Below are 22,027 nucleotides of genomic sequence, written 5' to 3' on the forward strand. Positions count from 1 at the left end.
TTTTTCTTTTTTTTTTTTTTTTCTTTTTTCTTTACCCCCTAGAATTTTCTTTGGAACTCAGAAATCAGAGCTATATTTAATCATTCTAGCACTCTAGTTTCTGGCAAAGTCTTTTATTAAACAATTGAAAAAATATTTTGAGATAACTTTTTCAAGTAAAACTGATGCTCTCTACCTTCCTCTTCCTCTTCTTCAAAAGCAGTGCACTTTTAAGACACTGGGGGATATAGATAGGAAAGATGCATCTTTCTGTGCTTTTAGGACTGCCTACTTTTTTTTCTGTGCTCAAATTTGGAATGATTTTGAAGGGATTCTTACATGAAGAATAGGCTAGCTAACTAATATGAAGCAATAAAGGAATAAAATAAAGAGAACCTGTGATGGAAACAAATGCTTCCAAAATATTATCTCCCCAGTTTTTCTTTTAGTTAAATGTAAATATTCTAATGAAATAAATTAATCTAGTGAACCTTAACATAATCGCTTATATGTTGGCTTTATGAAGAGCTGTTTTCAGAGACAAGTAAAGTCAATCTGTTAAAATATTTGTTTTTTTGGAGGGAGAACCTTTCTTGAGGAGGCTATAGAATATATATGCTGACATATATGGGAATTTTACTCACTTATAAGGTACCTTGGAGTCCTATAGTATCTGTATTCTAATCCCAGTCATTGTTTTCTGCATTTTCAGTCTTACCTTCCCAGTGGCAGTGTGAAGATTTCTAGATTTTCATTTTGGTCTCTATTCTTCCCACCAAACCAGTGCATTTTTCTAATATAGTAGAGGTCAGATACTACTGTTCACTAAGGGGTCAAATGTTAAGAAAACATGGAGACTGAACATTATTTAAATTTTGTTCTTTCTGTTGGATTGCAGAAAGTGTTGGAGATCTATAAGTATGTTACTATTAGTTTCTTATTGGTGGTTGGTTTTTTGATTGTTTTGTTGGGGTTTTTTTGTTTTTAATAATTAATGTCTGCCGTAAAACCTTAAATATTTGAAGGTCCGAGCATATATGATGAAAGGTAAGACAGCGAAGACAGGAAAGATCATTTACAGAATTTCTCTGTCCCATAAAATAGCAGTACAAGTCTATATGACATCTGGAGCACTGTTTTCCCGAAGAGGGGTCTTTTCTGTGTTATAATAAGGACAAAACCAAACCAACCAACCAAAAAAACCCCACCCGTTCCCCAAATCAGGCTGATTTCTGTTTCCATGAATCAACATCCCAAGTTAAATTCAGAATCAGTTTGGCAAACGCCTATGGCTGACCTATGCTGTAAAGAGTAAACAGAGGAAATGTCAGTTTTATGACTAATTCTCTGTTTCTCGTGAAACCTTTTCTTTCCAAAAGAGGCTTAAGTATTTCGAGCACAAATGAAATAGTGCCCGTCTTCTCTACTTTTCCATAATTCAAGAGCTAGGAAGCCTGATTTGTGCGAAGCTTATTCTGTGACTTTGTGTGTAATTGACAGTGAAGGGGGAAAATGAGGCGATGTTACGCCTTTGCTAGCTCTTTTTAAAGGAAGGAATATACTTACTCATTAATGATCCAAGCTATGAATAGATTCATGGTTTATAGCACTGCTTTAGAGGGGGTGAAAAGAATTTAAGGGTTTATCACACAGCCTTAAAGGGGGCTAAGAGAATTTAAAAGAAAGATAGACTGGAAAATTCTGGGTAAACATTTACCTATCTTCTTGTCAGTTCATTATTAAATTATGTGTTGGCGTTTTGCAGGCGCAGAAGGAAAAGAAAGGTACAGACAAAGGAATAGAAACATACTGATGACCTATTGTTAGCGTTTAAGCAGAACAAATGATTAGCATCTAAAGTACGGAGCAGAGGTAATAAAAGTCATTGCAAACTACTATCCAGAGTGCATGGTATCCAGTAATGCAATTTAGTTCATTACATTGCTGCATGATGTAGTACTGTATGATGCAGTACTATTATACTCTCTCTGTGTCCTGGGCTTAAACTTGTTCAAAGTCTTGGACTAGTTCTAAACAGTAGATGTTTCATGATGACCTGCAAATGAATCCATTAATATAATTATAAAATAATGAAATTACAGCAAAGTGTGGGGTTTTTTGGATGGTGTTTTTGGTGGGGTTTTTTGTGGTGTTTTTTTATTTGTTTGTTTATTTTGTTCTTTTAAAATCAAATTTTCTCATTTATATTTTGGGGGGGGAAAATCCATTTGAGAAAGAATCCGTGTGAGAAATACAGGACCTTGTTAACAGAGTGCTCTCATGAGTGTCCTTGTAACATAGGTCCAGATCTGTCTTATTCTAAACATGCCCTGAATATTGCATTTGGGTTTATTGTCCATAAGAAGTGGAAAATATAATTTTTTTGTTTCATGAGGATGTTACAAGTTTGGACAGAGGCCAGTAATGGATCCAGTGTTCTGGCTGAGTGCAGAATTTTGTCCATACTCTGGATTCTAGACTGGAAGTCAGAGTCCAAGTGCTGTGAGAGTCAGGTTCCCTGATCTGGTTGTGCTGTCACACGTCCCGAGGGAAGTGCAAGCAAGCACAAACTGTAAGGTATATTCAGCTTTTAGAAATGTTAGGGTGCTTCTTGTAGGACAGTTTGAAATGACTCTGATGAGACGATTTATTTTATGTATTTTTATAGAGATGGCTTACAATACAATAGTGTATGAAGTGTAATGGATTTCACATCCTGACAGAGCTTAAATTTGGTTCTCTTGTGAACATGGTGTCTGTTATTAAATTTCTTGCATGTTTTCCTCCTGCTTACTACATCAGAATTAAATTCCTATTTACTGATTTGTGTTGATAGTAGGATAATAGATTTCTACTTTCTCTACATTCTCAACCTATATTGCATTATTAAAATATAGTAGATATTTCAGCCTAATACTAGAGCATAGTGGTCTTATTTAGCACTATTAAAATAAGCCTAACTTCATGCACATTGACTGCACAGGGATAAGGTTTTCAAAAGTTCCCTGTACTAGTCTAACTCTGTGTTCCCTGCAAAGATTTAATTAACTGGGATAGAATTGTGCTTAACTCATTTGTATGAACGTATTTTAATCAACAGAACTGTTGTTAGATCCCTATACGTACATTAGGTTGAGTTCTCAAGATAAGAATGAGGTACAAATGCCAATTTTAATGAAGAATTGTGTTTTTTAAAGTTTTTTACTTAAAAGCATAGTTTGGCCCTTAGGCCAATTTGTCTCACCTCAGCTTGCTTGTCACCTAGCACAAGTTACTTATCTAGGGCCACTACAAAAGAAGAGGAATAGGTACCTTCAGAAGTCAAGCTCTTTCATCTGCTTTAGGTATGTACTGTCTCCTGGACCTCTCTCTCCACTGATCATAGAAGAGTAGCTTAGGTAGCTTCTAAGTCATTGAATTGGGCTGAGATTCCAGCTGTACTGTGATTTTTCAGAAGCAGACATCAGTTATGATTTTACTCGCTGCGTGTTATTTCATCTGTACAAATGACTCTACAGACCTGTAATTAAAAAAAAAAATATTTTAAGGTATTTCTGTATGTTTTGACTTTAGGAGCCTGGACAAGTGGACAGTGTATTTGGTAGTGGCAGCTGGTGGTGGGAACACAGGGAATAGGCCTGCAAAATGCAGGTGCTTTACAAATAGTCTCTCCAGATACCAGGTTTTATCATTATTTCTAAAAATGGTAATTAGCTCTTTACCACAGTTATTTTAAGTAGAAAGTGGCAATGATGGAAGTGATAGCAGTGATGTGATGCTGTCCTGATACAAGAGACTGTGAGATCATCATCAGGATTTATGCATGTTTTGCTTTCACCTGAGATTTGCAGAGAATTTTGATGCTTTGCTTTGTCCTCTTGCCCTAGGCAATCTTTACAGTGAGTAAACATCAGAGTTAATTTAAAAGAAAAAAAAAGACTTGTATTACATGTCATAAATAACATTGATGGATTTCGCTGTTTCTGTATTCAAGCCCAGAAAATGAGGAATATGCATACTGAGATACTAGAAAGTATTTATAGCCTTCCTAATAACTAAGATAACATGCAGCAGCCACAAATTTTTAAACTGTTTTGTCCTCTATTTGGCATTTATCTAACAAAAACGGCCTGAACTCTTATAATCAAGTGAAAATACCAAGTAGATTAGTTTTATGTCATGATATACACATAGAAGTTGAATATAAACGTGTCCAAGACAGGGTTTTTGTTTCGTTGTGATTGTAGGAACATCTGATTTTAATAATGCAGTGTTTCTTCTTTAATCATAATGTCAGTGCTGAAGATTATGAAAGAAGTTTGGTAAATTTGCCTCTGAGTTGAACCTCTTCAGGAAGAAAAAGGGAAACGAGATTGAGATGGAAATATTAGCGAAGCTTATACTCAAAAAGTTAACAATAACAAAAAAAGTGAAATTTTAAAGGTAATTTAAAGAACTTCAAAAAATCAAATTCCTGTTTGCAAGATTAACCCTGCGAGAACTGTCTGATAAAAACATACTATCCTGGCTTTGTGATAACACTGTATAGCGTTTTGTTATAAATTCCACAGTGTTCCTTACATTGTGACTTTATAAAAACTTTCTGTCACTGAGCTTTCTTTACCCTTAAAATACATAAATTATTAATAGAAATACAAAATAAAATGAAAGCAGGAATACAGTTGCTCTAATACACAAAGTTTTGAGTTTGAAACCAGAAAAACTATAGCGTTCTGAATGTCACATTAAGATATTTTCAAAATGTGTGTCTGTACATTCAAAGTCATGTCCTGTTCTCTTTTTGCTGGGCAACAACTGACAGCTTGGAGGTAGAAAAAAATCATGGGGTAGATCAACGAGATTCAACTGAGAAAATGACACGTGTGCATTTTTCTTTCTCTAGGGAAGAACAAACCAAACCAAACCAACCCTTGGAAATACTTGCACACAGGAATATAGTGGCTGTCCGAACAGGGAGATAGAGGTGCATCGGGGTCTTAACAGATTTGGTTCAGAGGGGTCCATCCAGCTAACGTGTATTCTTATGTCCTTGATAAACGTCTGCCTAGCTGCAGATGAGAGCTGTGCTGAATACATCTTTGTGAAGAGTAAGATGCTGTGACAGAGAGGTCCTTCCAGACTCTCGCAGTGGCTGTGATAAGGAGCCGGGAGTTTTTACGGCAGATTCTGCAACTGTCTTATTTCACACATGAGTTGTGTAGGAGACCAGGATGTGGTTATTATAATATGATTAATTATACATCAGCTATAGACTGTAGGCTTACTCTCCACGCCCAAACAACGCAATATACACGTTTCCTGGACTTTGACTATTCAATTTTAACTTTATTAACCTTCATTTATTCAAATATAGGTGCCTTTAGATATTTCTCACATACAAATGGCTATATTACATAAATAAACCTCTTATTGGTCAGCTTTCACAAACTTTTTAGACATAGTCTATGAATTTCTCGGGGTCTATAAATCTCAGGCTGATAAAAAGAATTTTATAAACTGTGCAACTAGTTCCTGTGACTGGTTTCTCTAACATTACAGGATGTTAACGTCAATCACTGCAAAAAATTTGTAGGGCCACATCTTGGTTCCTGTTCTCGCGCATTTGTCATCTATAGAGCCATAAAACAGGCAAAGAGCCAGACTGAGCACATGGTTAGCAATGTCATCATTCTTATGTTATTAGTCCCTGGTTTAGTGGATTTGGAGAAGATATGGAAGATTTAGTTGTGCCTGTCTCCAAGCTATTGCTTTAATGCAGGCTTGACTTCTGGTCTAGCGAAAGGCCATTTGGGGAGCAGTGCGTTGCTGAAATATAGCTGTTTCTGTCCGTCAGACTGGGGGGTGACCTCTAAAGAGAAGACGATGACTGTCAAAATGGTTTAAAAGAGGTATTTCCCATCCCTTTCTCTGATCCTGAACTGAACATATTTCGAAATAACCACCCCCCGCTATGTATCAGGGGTTTAATATTTCTATCATCTCCCTGCTTTAAAAACAAAGAAACAGGGTTGGCATGTGAAACATAGAGAAACAAATAAAAGGCACAGTCCTGAATACTCTGATGAACATTGTGTTTACAGGACTTAAGGTTAATATTTTTTATAGACTGTTTATCCTCACACTTACTATTAAATCAATAATGTTGTTATTTTCAATACCTAAAAAGCCTGTTTTTTCAGTAATTAATGTTTTGTCCAATACTAATTGAAAAGTGCTTTTGGTTTGCCACCTCTGATATAGTTAGATTAATTTTATTTACTTTAAAGAATTAATTATTATTCTGTAATGTTGAATTCATTTTTTCATGCCAATTAAATTAATAATAATGTTGACTATAATTATAAGTAAATATACTTATTTAAAGATATTAATAGTTATTATAACAATTTAATTACTTTAAAGAGAAAGGGAATAAATTATTTTTTTAAAAAGTTACTATGGATTTTTTTCATTATCTAACGTATTGAGGAACTTTCAAGACTTAGCATCTGCACATGCATATAAGCTAGTTTGCGTTTGTTTTAGTGTAACTTTTCAATTCAAGCAGTAGATAATTTAGAAGGAAAAAACCCAGTCATGTCCACATACACTAGCAGTGTATTATTTTCTCTTTTCATAGAGTTAATTCACTATTTTTAACCTTTAAAGCTTATTTTTTTAATCAGTGATGGCATTCATGAAAATGTGTTATTTTGAAGAAGAGTACGCAAATAGTATGTAAACTCTGGAGTTAAATGGTTGTGGATTAAGAAGAGGCATGAGAAATATTTCAGAGTAGAGAAAGTGGGAACCGGAAAGGGTTTGTAGTATGAGTGTTTTTACAGTTGTAGTTAACATCATTGATTCAGCGGTATTTTATAGGACTGAATATTGAGAGGTATACAATGAATACTGTTATCTGTTACATTTCCGTTTAATTTTATAGAGAAACTTTTAAAGCTGTGTGTAAATTTGTGTGGGAAGGCAGACCCTGTTCAAAACGAGAGGCTTATTGTTACTTGATCACCAGGCATGGTACGTTTATACCACTCCTTGTTTTGTTTTGTTTTGTGGGTTTTGCTTTGTTTTAAGAAGCATAGCCTTCCCGAGTAGAGAGCTACAAATTCTGTTGTGAATTTTGTGTGCTGGTTGATCACTGCTGTGTTTCATTGGTTGCTGGCAGCACAGTCTCAGTGCAACGCGTTAAAACGATTCGTTACATTTCTAGCAGCTACTGAAAAGTGATGTTCTTTGATGTTTCTATGATGATTTAAAATTTTTGGACATAAAAATTCTTACTGCCCTACATAAGGAAAGATTCTGGCAAGTCGTATAACCGTATCACCGTTTCATTCACCTGCTGTGAGTGATCGGGGACTAAGTACCTTATGTAAGCGTCTGTCTGCTGGCTGTCGGAAGGGATCGACATTCACTGTGATATACTCCCGAGTATCCCATTCTTCTCCAGTAATCCCAGCAGGCAAAGTCCAGTAGAAGAGAACAGCTAATACAGTATCGGTGATAAGGAGTTACAAATGTCAGCATAGACTCTTCCTGAGTTATCACATTCCCAGAGGATGCCGGAGAAGTTAGTATATTGCTCATTGCACTTCCAGCATTTATCCTCTGGTGAGACCTACTTGAGGATAATCTGCATTATGCCTTCTGTGTAGTATCCTGCAGTGTAATATCAGTGTGGAATTTTATTTTGATATTATCGTGGTAGAAGAAAATTAGAGGATTTTGCTTTCTTTTGAAATAGCCTGTAAGCCAGTGATATCTGCAATTTGTTTCCATTTCTTTTTATAAGTTGAACTTGTATGCTGGGGCCTTGACCTTTTTCTGTCTATGCATGTGAACCGCGACATTAGCATAGTATTTTAAAGAAAAAGATGGGTTACATTTTTACATAAATATGCATGCACATTTATAAAATACAAACATTTCTATTTCCTGCTCTTACCCCCAGGTACTAGGCAAGCAGCTAATGCAGCTACAGCTGCTGCAGAGTTTTGGCAACCGTGTTCCAGAACAATTCCCCCCCCCCCCATTTTGTACTTTTTACGTTTTTATGCAAAAATTGATTTAAATAGCATAATTGAATTCATAGGATCATACCTGTTCTTTGTAAGACCAGCTACCACGCTTCTCTTCCCCTCCAGAACAGGATGGCTCGGTTCAAACTACCTCTTGGGAATGGTTCCTGGCCTGTGGTGGCTGCTGAACTGTGGGGAAGCACTCTTGGGAACCCAGTGGTGGTTGGCATCAACCGAAACTGTGCTGAATGTCATGCCAATAATTAAGTGCTATGGATATTCACTTGTCAGGAGCTGGGCACATGCCATGGCCCTGCATAGGTTACTACTATAAATAGTGCTTTACTGTCCGCTCAGAAAGCCTTTAGTATATTCCACTAATGGACTTAAAAAAAAAAAAAAAGAAAAAAAAAATTTTTTGTGTCACAGCTACTTGCCAAGATCTTAATGTATGTACATATTTCCATATGGAAAATAAAGTTATATGTGATGACTCAATATAGATATACTTAAAAGATCAAGTAGACTTTTAAGTGACTTCATTCACAAATACATATTTTTTTGCACCTACTTAGAAAAAATACTCATAAACATCAGGCTTGTGATTCTGTGCAGACTGTTACTTGTAGGCTCATTTTTTTTTTTAAATTTCAGATCTCAGCTTAAAAAAAAAAGTAAAAACAAGAACATAAAAGCAAAGCAAATTAATACCCATAATATTATTTGGAAGGTATGTGTATTTTTAAATAAATTTAATTTGTTTTTCTGACTCTCTAAAAGCTTAAAAAAGTTTTTTTTGTAGGTAAAATCTTTCTAATATAAATATCACTATTGCTACTCTGATTACAGGGCTCAACAGAATCAGGGATCTTTTCCTCTTTCCAATAGATGACTATTAAACAAAATCTCATGGGAAGAATAATGCCCACAGCATTTCCCACTAACCACTTGGAACTACTTTTTGTAGGAATATTACCAATGGAACTGTGAACTCAAATTCTCATTTCAACTTAGGCATAAAAGCACACTAGAAAAATTATTCTAAATTTACATTTATATAACTGAAAGTAGAATATGTCCCGTGATACTTTTACCATATATCCCTGCAAAGGGGCAATTGAAATATTCCCTCGCTTAACACTAGAACTGAAATCCCTACTGTTGAGTAGGAACTTAAATTCCTGTTATTGGGAAATTTGTTAGCTCCGGATGGCCATGGGTACCGCAAATTGCCAAGAGCAGCCCCTGAGTAGAGGGTAACTAAGTGGTTATCAGCAGGTGTCGGTGGTATTGAGCGAACCTCAGGAAATTCTGACAATGTGAAGTTTTGACAGGTTCTTGTTCACTTCTTGAGGCAAGATTGGAATTTCCCATTGCAGTAAGCTAATAAAAATGCATTAGGGTTAACAGTAGGAGCTCTGGAAAGGTTTTGTTAACCTCTTCATTCTGGGGATCCTCAATAAAATGTGTTAATGCATATATGAAAGCTCTGAAATGGCTAATACCAGTGAAAAAGATATAGTACAACTGCTAATATCACAGTTTGATGCATGCTTAAATCACTAAGGAAAGAAGTACTGAATCGCTTTTTAAGTGCAAAAAAAAAGCACCTAAATATCATTCATTCACACTCAGATAATTCGTAGATGGCTGGAGGGATAGTATTCAAATTAGGCAAGAAAAAAGTCTGGCCAAGTATGAGTTTTCAGCACCCAAAATAAATTGAGAATTATATGAGAAATAGCTGCTGAGAATAAAAGTGCTATTTAAAACTCACAAAAGCAATACGCTAAATGTGGATTATTCTTGCTACATAAAGCAGTTCAGTGAGACTACTGTGGCATGCCATTCCAAAGCCCATGTTGCTCAAATTCAAATACTTCTGGTTTCAATCAATCTTTATTTTCCACTTAAGTGCTTGGGATTGATCAAAACAGCTGGCAATGCTTGGAAAAAAAAAAATGTATGAGGTGTGTGTGAGCTACTAGCCCTTAACATGGTTCATTAGAATATGTCCTGAAATCCCTTTTGCTTCATACAGGACAGGCTGTTGTACACTCACCAGTCATCCATCAAATAGCTGGGAAGATGGCTGTCACATGGCAACTACACTAGTGAGAGGAGCACAAATGTATCGCTTCATTTTTGGGTTGATTTTTTTCTATGGGAAAATATGTATTGATTTATTTCAGATTGTTTGAAATCTGAGAGGTTTTCTACTGGCGAGAGTTATGAGAGAAGGCACTAAAATATAAGCTTTTAACAGGAATGAAATTCTCATGCAATGTAAGAACTGTTAGACTGAAAAACATAAATCTTGGCAAACTCAGGGTATTTTTTGGCTGTAAAAAATGAAGATCACGTGATAATACTGTCCTAGGAATTACATAAGATTTTACAAGATTGTAGCAAGTATGACACACTGGTATCTTTTCAGCAATCCTGGTGTTCTTATGAGGCTTTCAGCTTTAACATTGCTTTTTCTTTAATTACAGTAAATTACTTTGGCCATCGTTGCGGGTTGACCCCAGCCAACAGCCAAGCACCTTCATAGCTGCTCGCTCACTCTCCTCTCCCGCGGGATGAGGAGAAAAGAGAAGGAAGGTGAGAAGACTTGAGGATTGAGATAAAGGCAGTTTTATAGGTGAAGCAAAAACTCTGCACACAAGCAAAGTGAAAGAAGGAATTAAATCGTTACTGCTGTCGGCAGGCAGATGTTTAGCAATTTCTTCAAAAGCAGGACGTCATCATGTGGAGAGGTTACTTGGGAAGACAAATGCCATAACCCTAAACATCCCCCCATTCTCCGTCTTTCCCTAAGCTTTTATTGCTGAGTATGGCATCATATGGTATGGGATACCCCTGTGGTCGATTTGGTCAGCTGTCCTGGTCGCGTCTCCTCCCGGTTTCTTGCTCACCCCCAGCCTCCTCGCTGGCAGAGTGGGAAAAAGAGAAAGCCTCGATGCTGTGCAAGCTCTGCTCAGCAATAGCCGAAAGACCGGTGTGTTATCAACGCTATTTTAGTCACAAATCTGAAACACAGCACCATAAGGGCTGCTGTGAAGAAAATTAACTCCATCCCAGCTAGATGCCATACAGCCATCTAATTATATCATTACCTTATATTTGTAAGGCTGTTTCCTATGAGTTAGGTGAGCTACCGTTTCCCCGTCTTTTTTTCCTCAAATTATTAAGTCTTAATGATAAGTTCATGATAATGTTAATAGAAGTTCACCTCTTGAAAGCAGTAAAATAAATGGATCAAATTCACTGTTTTGCCTTGTGTCATGAGGCAGCAGAGAGCATTAGATTGAAACGGGTGAATCTGGCTCAGAACCCAATGTAGGCTGAATAGCAAAGCCATTGGAAGTCTTAGCATTGACCTAAGAGTCTGCTGGATCAGCACCTATTTAAAAGTTCACATAAACTCAGGAAAAATTGTTGTATATACCTACTCCAAGCAGAAAAGAGATGTATCAAACCTTTTTTTTTTCTTTTCTTTTTTTTTTTTTTTCCATTTGGATTACCTTGCAGTGTATTTTTTTCTGATTCAGCTATGGTATGCTGAATAACATCTGTAAATAGTTATTTCTGAAGTTACATCAAAAGTCAAATTATATCAAACTTTGTGATAGAATCTTTTGTAACAGAATTCCTGAAGGCTTCTGTATAACCTATGGTCAGACAGAGAAATGTTACAATCATACAGAATTATGATAAAGAAAAGCTAAAAATGTGGTATACACTGTTCTGGATAGCCAGCATGACGATATCTTAATATGTCAGGATGCTGTCCACAGTCTTAGATGAAGCTAACTGTATGAGACAGCATGATATTTCGTAATACATGTGAATATTTGATCTACTGGAGACGGAACAATTTATTTACCTTCAGATGTTCCTTATTTTAGCCCCTGAACATTAAAGGAGCCTGGGGAACCATTTGGGAAGCATAAGTTGATTATCATTCTTTGTCATTGTAAACAGAAGCTTCTAATTCTGAACTTTAAAAATAAATTGCATTTAGGACAGACTCAGATAAGCAATTCCAGTTTAACTGAAACACTTCTTAAACAGATTTTTTTTTTTTTAAAGGAAACCATTTTGACAGAACTGAGTTAAGAAGTAATTGCACATATGGTTCTTCTGGCAGATGTGAGGAGCTTCTTACCTCCAACAGGAAAGAGTAGGGAGAAGCAGCTGGTAAAAAAGGGACAATACCTCTTAGCCTAGAAGAGCATGCTTAATTGTCATCCTCTGGTACACATTTCAAAGTGCATTTACAAGTAGAAACTGGTCTGAAGAAAAGGGAAAGGAAATAAGGGATTGGATTTTATCTGGGTACCATACTAAATGTTAACTTTTTTTTTTTATATATATGTATATAGTTCTGAGAAATTTGAAAGTGTTGAGTTTTGCTTAATGACCTTGTGTATAGATGACTGCAATGCCTGCTTTTGGAAGGCAATCCATATTTCTTTTGAGTCATCTAATTGTAAAAGTAATAATCCAGTTATGCTTCTTGGAGGAGGGATGTGAAAAGAACCGCTTTTTTGCATGTTCCTAAATGGCACGTTATGAACAGTTGATAAACTTGTGGAATAGATTTCCAAACAAAATAGCTGCCTGAAGATTATATGGGTCATAGCAGCAAATCACAGAACTGATCGAGTAAATGGAGATCTATATCGAAATGGTAGTAAAGAAGAAATGCATAGTTGGACTGTTTTCCTTCAGGCTATAATTATTACCTATGAGAGGTTTGCCTATTAAACCAATAACTTAAAGGAAGTCACAAATGAAGAGCCATAAAAATCCATTCTGTTTACGTTGACACTACCTAAAAAGAACAAGGGGAAGAGGCTAATGGAACAGATAATATTAAGCAAATGCTGAATGTTGGCTTTTTACATTTGATTTCCCTCGTAAATGTCTCCTCTTCATTAAGTGTTTTAGCTCTACTTTTTCATTAATTTAATCTAAGGTAATGAATATTGCTTGCAAAAGTTTTTCTTCATTGCCTTGGACACAGAATTAAAAACTCAGAATGAGCCTGACAGACACAGGAAGGTTCGTTGCTGCCCAGCACATTATTCATTAGCTATTTTTGTCCAAGCAAAGGCTACAAACCTTGCAGGAGGAATAAAAATGTGGTATTAGAAGTATAATGTTAGATACCTTGCATATGAATTCTTAAAAACCTTCAAAAAAGAGCATTCACTGCCTACCTAGATAGAGTGTACTAGTATTTTACAACTACTGTGTATTTTATTTTTTTTTTCTCTGAAAAGCTTTGCTGCTGCTGTGATTCTTTGTGCTGTTTAAGAGTCCTTCACCTCTGTCCCTAACTGCTCAAGCCACCTCCACATCTGGAGGCCACTTCCACTTATTTTTATGCTTTAAGTACGTAAAAATAATAATCATAAAAAAGTTTCATAGAAACGTTTGACTGAGAGACGTGAACTAAAGAAACAGGAAGCATTCAGCAGGCGGGAGACAAAAAGGGAAGTCAATGAGTGTGGTTGGAAGAAGATGATAAATGCCTAAATCAGCATGTTGAAATGGTAATGTGGAAGCAAGGACTAATAGTTTTATCTTTACCTCTCCTTAGTGTACACGGGAAAAAGTTCTTCATTGTCCTTTTATAACATTTTGGGGAATGTTATTAGTCCTTTGATATTTTTGAATAAGCTAGCATCAAGAAAGCTAGTCTATGTTTCATGCACTCCTCATTGTTGCTGGTCCTCTGGATTCTTTCTGATTTATCGGTATATCTGGCACCAGATGCCGATACACTCAGGCAAATTCTGGTGCTCAAGTTGTGCTTATTATTACAACTGAAGCCTTATCAATTCTGGGTAGAAAATGATTTTTTAGTGTCCTATGTACCAACCTTTCTTTTCCTGCATTCCTGGCATTTGACTCCTTTACTGCACTTCTTGGCTCATTTTTAATTGTCATTCTGTTATAATTTTTGTTCCATTGTAATGACTCTTGTCTGTGAGGCAGTATATAAAATAATTTTTGTTTTGCACATTTGTGTGCTTGATTTTTTTTTTCCTTTTTTTTCAGTGCTACATTTTGCAGTTTCTACAACTGAGTTTATTCTGTGGATTTCTCAAGGTCATTTGAATTCAAATCTTGTTTCCTCAGGTGCTCACAGCCTTTCCCTGTGTTGGGTCATCCACAGTTTCCATAAGTGTGTTCCATTGTTCAAGACTAATGAAATATTGAGCCAAGCCCAAGAAATATTCCTATGGCATCTCATTTGCAGTTCCCCCTTTTCCTGCCAGCAAACTGTTGATAGCTACCAAATTACTTTTTTTTTTTTTTTTTTTTTTCCCAACTAACTGAACTTCAATACCATGGAGAACACTAATACCGTGGTCATTTAATCTAGGCAAGTAGGGTTCAACCTCTAGCCCATACCCTCTTTCAGTCACTTAAGATTCTTTCAATTCTTGTTTTAGTTCAGATAGTCTTTGAATAAACAACCCTAGTTACAAACAATGATCGTTAACTCAAACAAATAAAGCTAGTGCAACTCCTAGAAAAGCAAAACCAAAACATCTCCTAGAAACAAATGATAGTTTTGTATTTTTGTATTTTCACTTATAGTGAAGTGAAAATTTGAATATTCATTGAAAAATGTGTGTATTAAGAAAGTGTGGTTTAAAACCACACAAAATACTTACTAGGCACAGAGACTGAAGGCATAGATTATATTGTAGCCCTACCCTAAATAGGGATGTATCAACATAGCAAGTTGGTTTAGATAGTGACAGCAGCATGGAATTCAGAATGAACTGCAAAAAACCCCCCAACCCTTAAAAAAAAAAAAATCTGAGTTCTGTGTTGTTGCAGTTGCACACAATCACACACTGCTAACCAGTTGGTTAACACTGGAACTAAGCTGGTTCCATTACCTACACGATGCAGTCACGCCAGGCCCTGCAGCATAAGCCTACCTGTAAATCCGAGAACCATTGAACTTGGGCCGAGTTTGGCAGCTGTAGAGACACTGGCCTGATCCTACAGACCAAAATATTTGCTACTGCTATACAATCTATTTTTTTTTTTCCCCGTCATTAGTTCAGTCATACCCTTTCCTGCTGCTGCAAACTCTTTTCTTTGGTGTGAGTTAATTTGACTGTTGAAATAGTAACTCTGTAGGTGATAGCTGATAGTGCAGTTTTTGTATCAGTTGTTAATCCAGTTGTCTGGACTTGCTAATTAAATCCATCTGTATTGTTGCTCTTCCTAAAGTTAGGAAAGCAGGAGTGGAGTAAGTCATCTGTAGCAATTTTAGTTTCTTCTTGCCGTGGAGGTAGGCACATCATTGCTATTACCACGGTTAATGCAAGGCTTTCCTTTTAGTTTGACATGGTGCAACAGAACAGCTATGAAGAATGGATTTTTTTTTCCGTGGGTTATGCCTATGAGCTTTCTCACTCTGTTGTAGTTTCTGGAGGAGAAAGAATATTTTGTTTATTATTTTTCCTCTCCTGCCCTTCAAAACCTTTTGGTGGGTTTCAGGGAGAGGTCTTAATGAATTTACAATTTCTTCAGTTTTTTACTAATAGAGGAAAGGGGAACAAGAAAGAGTTTTGCTATTTTGTTTCCACACCATTTTTGCTTTGTCATTTATTCCACTGTTGGCCTTTGTTATTCTTTACAACTCTTTTGAGCAGGAAAGGGCAGCAGGAGAAGAATGTGACTGATGGGACTTTGTTCATAGAAACAAAGGGAAAGGAATATCTTTTTCAAGGTACAAGAGAAGAATGCTGTGTTGAGAGTCTTATAGGTATTTACATACGTGATCAGGATCATAGTGTACAGCTCATATGCTTCACTTGAACCCTTTGCCAAAATAAGGTCTTAATTCACATGTGCATGTGTTTGAAAAGTAGTTTTCAAAATAAGAAGAAATTAAAAAAAAAAAAAGACAACCTCTGTGGAAAAAGCTGGCTTTGATTTTTAAGTTCAACAGCAGAAAAATTTCTCATTAAATATACTTGATTTTTAAGTTCCATGTATAAAATATGACTTGCAAAACAGCTTTAGTGTGAAATACAAACCCAATACTACTGTATAAATGTGTTTCTGTACTTTTTTGTTATTCCTTTGGGTAAATGCAACTATGCTTCTATGTTTTGCAGTTCATTATCTACTAAAATAACATATCTAAGATTTGTTCAAAGAAACATGAAAAATGCCCACTTTGTTTCTTGAGAAAATACCCAAAGATTTCCCAATATTTTTCATAATGATAATTTTCAATGAAGTTATTTACTTTTTTCACTTTGTTTCTCATGTTTATATAAGTGCTTATATTGATTACTTTTATTCTTATTCCATTTGATTGCACAACCCCTATACTTTTATTAAAATGTAATATTTGCAGATCAGTGTGAGCAGTTCAATTACAATGGCCAACCACTAGAAAACATTCAAAGACCAGAATAAAAGCTATTTTGAAAAAAAAAAAAAAGTTATTTGCCTTATTGGTATCATTTATTGATTTCTGTTTTTTTATTTGAGCATAAAGTAAAATTCAGAGTAGAAGTCAGATAATTGAGGAAATAGAAACGAAATTAAAATTACAAAATTGCCAGTCACAAAAAAATAGTCTATGAAACAAAGTTGTATTATGCCAAACCATTAAAAGCTTGCTTTTCAGGCAGATGAATAAAGACAATTCTCACTACAATCAGTGAAGAGCAGTGGGTGATTAGTGCCTCTAAAGATAACTCCTGCAGGCTAAACCAGATCCATGTTAATTGTTAGGGTAAGAGAATTGAAAAGAAAGAATATTCAGAGTTGGAAGAAGAAATATTTACTCCGGAGGGCTGTACCAGTCAGCCTCTGTGTATCCCATCTACAGATGATTTTATTGAAGGAAACCTCACAGCAAATATTTTCTGTATAATATATTGTACTTTACAACTTTTTTTTCTTTTTTTCCAAAGGATTTTGGAACGCAGCCTGAAGTAGGCATTAGATTTTAAGGAATTTGCCTTATGGAACTGGGGTTAGTTTAAATTTTCAAGCTGGGGATGTAAAAATTGCTTCTTTTTGTTAGCTGAAGAAGCAGTTCAGTATGCTGAAGCTGTTCCTTAGGGAGGAAAAAGAAGCAAGTGCAGACTCCTGGCCAGAGCCCAGCTGCCTGTTAGAGTTCCAAAGCTTGTCCTGATTCACTTCTATTTGTTCTTCTCTAGCTTGTTCATTCATATCCTTTCCACTGAATCATGAAACAAGAAACTGTGAAATCTTTGGATCAGTGGATTTTGGTATACTTTTGGATCTCTAGGCATTCTGTGGTTGAATGTAGTTGACAGTATTTTTAATACCGTGTTTCCTTAGAGGGTTTTTTTTTTTTTCTAATGTATGCAGTAGTAGGTGGCAGATTTTTTGTGTCTAGAAACACTGAATTGAAGCACTATCACTGACATTATCAACAGTTTTTCTAAAATGCTAGCACTACAAAAGAATGAATAAATATTTCTACATACATTTCATAAAGTATTTATAAACAAGCTTCACAAAATAAATATTTTAAAATCTATTTCTTAAATTAAGTTCTGGTTCATTACTGGATAAACAGAGTCGATCAATTTTTGTGATGCAAACTTATTTGATTCTCATTGCTCTATGACAGTAGTCTGCAGTATTTGGTCTTTTGCTAGTTGTGAAGTAATGATGGATGGACCTGTGGAACTTTGGATCTGTCTGAATCTAAAAAATAAATCCTTGGAATGATGACAAAAATCTTGAATATAGCATCTGAAACTGAATAGATGTTCTGAACAAGCAAGTACATAGGTTTGATCTCATAAAATACAGAAGGAAAAAAAGACTTTTCTTAATTTTCTAGTTATTAATGAAATAAATGCATAGATTATTGAATTCGATTGTCCCCTGTACTCAGCACTGGTGAGGCCGCACCTCGAGTGCTGGGTTCAGTTTTGGGCCCCTCACTACAACAAAGACATTGAGGTGCTGGAGCGTGTCCAGAGAAGGGCAGCGAAGCTGGTGAAGGGTCTGGAGCACAAGTCTGATGAGGAGCGGCTGAGGGAACTGAGATTGTTCAGCCTGGAGAAAAGGAGGCTGAGGGGAGACCTTCTTGCTCTCTACAACTACCTGAAAGGAGGCTGTAGCCAGGTGGGTGTTGGTCTCTTCTCCCAAGTGACAAGGGATAGGACAAGAGGAAATGGCCTCAAGTTGTGCCAGGGGAGGTTTAGATTGGACATTGGGAAAAAATTCTTCACCAAGAGTGTTATCAATCACTGGCACAGGCTGCCCAGGGAAGTGGTTGAGTCCCCATCCCTGGAGGTATTTAAAAGACATGTAGATGTGGCACTTAGGGACATGGTTTAGTGGTGGGCTTGGCAGTGCTAGGTTAATGGTTGGACTTGGTGGTCTTAAAGGTATTTTCCAACCTAAATGATTCTATGGTTCTATAAATCTATAGAAAAGACTAGGGCAATATTACACTGCTAAGATAGGATGGAAGGTAGGTGAAGGAAGTGTGGATGCCTGGTATTTTGAGCCCTAGTTCTAACAGGTTTCCAAAGTCTGGTCATGTTTTCTTCCATTGTTGTTGTGTTTGAGTCTGTGTCGTATTTAGAAGTGGCTAAGTACACTTGGGTGTAAGGGAGACTAAAATGGTGTAATACTGCTTCTGCTTCCACCAAACACAATGCATTTACAGTGGCTTTATACCCTCGCCACTTTAGAGGTCTGATACATGAGTGTCAACGTCTAACGTTATGACACTTAGTACCCATCTCTATCTATCCCTTTGTCCCTCCCGAGCAGCATAATTGCTCATGCAGCATTTCTTGGATCAGCACCGGTTGAAGCCCAAATATTGAAGAATCAGTGCTCTTTCACCTTGCTATACCAGGCTGTAAACTGCAGCTATTAGCAGCTGCCTCATAAACAGTCTTGCTTTTCCAGGTGTGGGAGTAGATATCTGTGAGGGGCCAGTAAGGTGGACAGCTGGAGCAAAGATCACTGCTAGCTGTCTCCAGGAAAGCTACTCTCTGCCTTGCATCAGAAGCCCTCAGTTCAAACTCACATCCAGTTGGAAACCCTTGCCTGTCACTTCTTAGCTTGGCCAATTGATTTTAAGAAAATGTATGCATCGTGTACACGTAGTAAAATGCACACAGAAAGTCTGAAAGAAGGTAGAAAGTAACAAGTTTGTGGCAGTAGAACAGGCCTCTCTGTCTACTTCTCTGGTAGGTACTTAGTGCCCAGTGCAGGGAATCACCTCTCCTCCTCCCCCCGCCAACAGTTTAGCTCCCATGTAATGTCCAATATGTAGCTCACAGTGGCTTGCGTAGCACTTTGACAGTCGACATTTAGTTAGATCACGCCAGCCCATCTTGATCCAATAAATTCAAGTTTGAGTTGGAAACAGTTTTCCAGGTTTGATTATAGATTTGTGTTACTACGAAGTAAAAACCTGTTGTATTTTAGTCTGGTCCAAAGACTTAGAACACCTATCTTTATGCAAACCTATCTCTAAAACATCAGAAGTCTCCAAAATCTTTAGATTTTGTGTTTGGGGTTTTTTTTGAGGTTTTTTGGTGTTTTTTTTTTTTTCTCGGAGTGGGACAGCTATAAGAAATTCCAAGGGCTCTTGTAAGGCTCTGGAGGTCCTCTGAGGAGTTCAAAGAATCCCTTGGGTGCTGAAAGAAACTATGCCTTTAGAAACTTCAGGATGTTTAATTAGTACTCCTTTCTTTGTTCAGGGTTTGCAACAAAGACTCTTTGTCAGCTTTGGGTTAAACCATTAATGAAAAGGGTGTGTTAATTAAACAACTTGCTTATTTCTAATTGGCAAAAGTACCTTAGCTCTCCTGAGACTCGGAACTAAGCACAGCAACGTCTGCTAAGAGACACTCGTGAGTTGGTAAGAGACGTCATAGAAAATATTAAAGCATCCAGGGAAAGTAGCAATAATGAAAATCATGTGTGCTGAATGCTTCACAAGAGGCAAAACATTTGGATATTCATATTCTCGGGAGTCTTTCTGGTCGTCGTCTTTTCTTTTTTCTTTCTTTTGTTTTTTTCCCTGCAGCGTGCAATTTCCACGACCAGAGTTACAACTAAACCCCCTTATTTGAAGGAAATTGGCAAGATGGCTTGAATTTTTCAGTTTTTATTGCGGCATGTAGAACCAATATCAGCTCTTCTTTTTGTTGTGGCGTTTTTGTTTGTTTGTTTGTTTGTTTTTTAATCTTGACTTGTTCAAGATGCCATTGATTGAGAGAAAAGGAGAACAGCACATGTATGAAAACAGCTTCTGAGATGGAATGCATTGATTTCACACAGCAAAGTGGCAGCATTGCCTCTTTTGAGCCAGGTTTTTTTATTGACATTCACTAATGTATTAATGGGAAGTCCTACTGATAATCCCCTCAATTTAGGTTATGTTACATAGGAGTAAAAGCAGTCATGTTGACAGACTTCCATAAAATCATTCAATTGCAGTATTTAATGACAGTATAAAGAAAAATATTATGAGATGCTATATGTTTTAGTTTACATTTTTGGAAAAAAATGTGGAGTTAGCTGATATCTGTGAGAAACATTGCCTATGCTACTACCTTAAAAACATAGTTCATGTTGAATGTTTCACATGCAATTTATTTTACCTGCAAGTGGTTATTACAACTTCAATACTGATAACTTTATTCTCTCATGTACATAAGCAAGTTGAAGAGTCATACTTATGAAAAGTATTGAAGAATCACATTTCTACAGCAGTAGTTTACTGTATGCTGAAACATATTGTAGTGAATTAATACAAAACTCATAAGAATCCAGTTAGAATTTTGGCTCATCACTTGTTTATAGATGCTAATCTATGTTGTCCATTTGCTATTTAACTGAGAGAATAACTAATTTTCATATGGATTTGTAAGCATTTATTTTATGAATTTAAATATTTTGTGTACCTTAATGGAAGCATACTGCAAGTATCTTCTTTTGAATACGGTAAATTGCTTCTTTATAGTCACTGTTAAAGGTATCGCTTTATTATTGAGAATAAACTAACCTCTCTTCTGTATAATTTCCTATATATGTAATCCCACATGTAGAAAACTCCTTAAGGACACAAAAACTAAAACAGCAAACTAGACCGGTCATTAATATGCTAGGTGGTTAGTTTGATAACTCGTGGCAACTTTAACTTACATGTTTCTCATATTATTTCAGTGTTTGCTGTGTCAATGTTTTGAATTGATGCCAACCTGTATGCGATCACTATTCCTTTGGGAATGTCTAATACAGGCTTGCAAAAGACTTTTGGAAGTCTAGGCCATAAGCTGCTAAACCACATCGTTTAGCTTTTGGTAGTATGGTAGGAATTATAGCATCAGTACTTCCATTTAATTCAGTGGGACTATTTGTATGAGCAGATGGAGAATAATTTAGCAAAAATACTGTAAAATTTTTATGATGAGACACAACACGTGCTGTATATTGCTAAAAAATTCACCTCCAGATGAGCACGTGGGTTGTTGCTTTCTAAGCAATATTGAGCTTTGTAGGGGAGGTGTGTAGTAATTCTTTGGAAATGGCAGGTTATAGAGGATAGTGGCTTGGAAAATAGCATGTTTGATGTCACACAAGAAATAATTGCATCAAATGGTTTAAACAGCACTCAGAAGAAAAAAAAAAAATTCTTTGTCCAGAAGAATTGTGTATCGATTACAAATTGAAATCTGAACCTATGTAGAGAAAATATAAAGGCTGATCCATGAAATTCATATTAATTTGGGGGGGGGGGGGGGTTGTGACTAAAAATACCATGAAGATGGTAACAGGGAACTTTTCTATTGGTCTAGAAAGTAATCAAGCTGATGTAGGTTTAGAAATTTCTTACTCTCTACAGAAATGCTTATTTTTGTTCTGTTTCTCTCTGGGCTAGATCTTACAATATTGGTTCAATATTTACAGATACTGTTTGTGGACTAGTTCTCATGCAGGCAGCAAAC

At 36.3% G+C, this 22,027-nt stretch overlaps 1 protein-coding gene across 2 annotated transcripts in view; it reads left to right on the forward strand.

The window, feature by feature from the left end:
- PCDH7 (protocadherin 7) overlaps positions 1-22,027 on the forward strand; it is a 287,469-nt gene that overhangs the window by 20,195 nt on the left and 245,247 nt on the right. The gene's annotated exons all lie outside the window — the stretch shown is intronic.

This window comes from Grus americana, chromosome 4 (assembly GCF_028858705.1).
Source record: "Grus americana isolate bGruAme1 chromosome 4, bGruAme1.mat, whole genome shotgun sequence".
NCBI lineage: Eukaryota > Metazoa > Chordata > Aves > Gruiformes > Gruidae > Grus > Grus americana.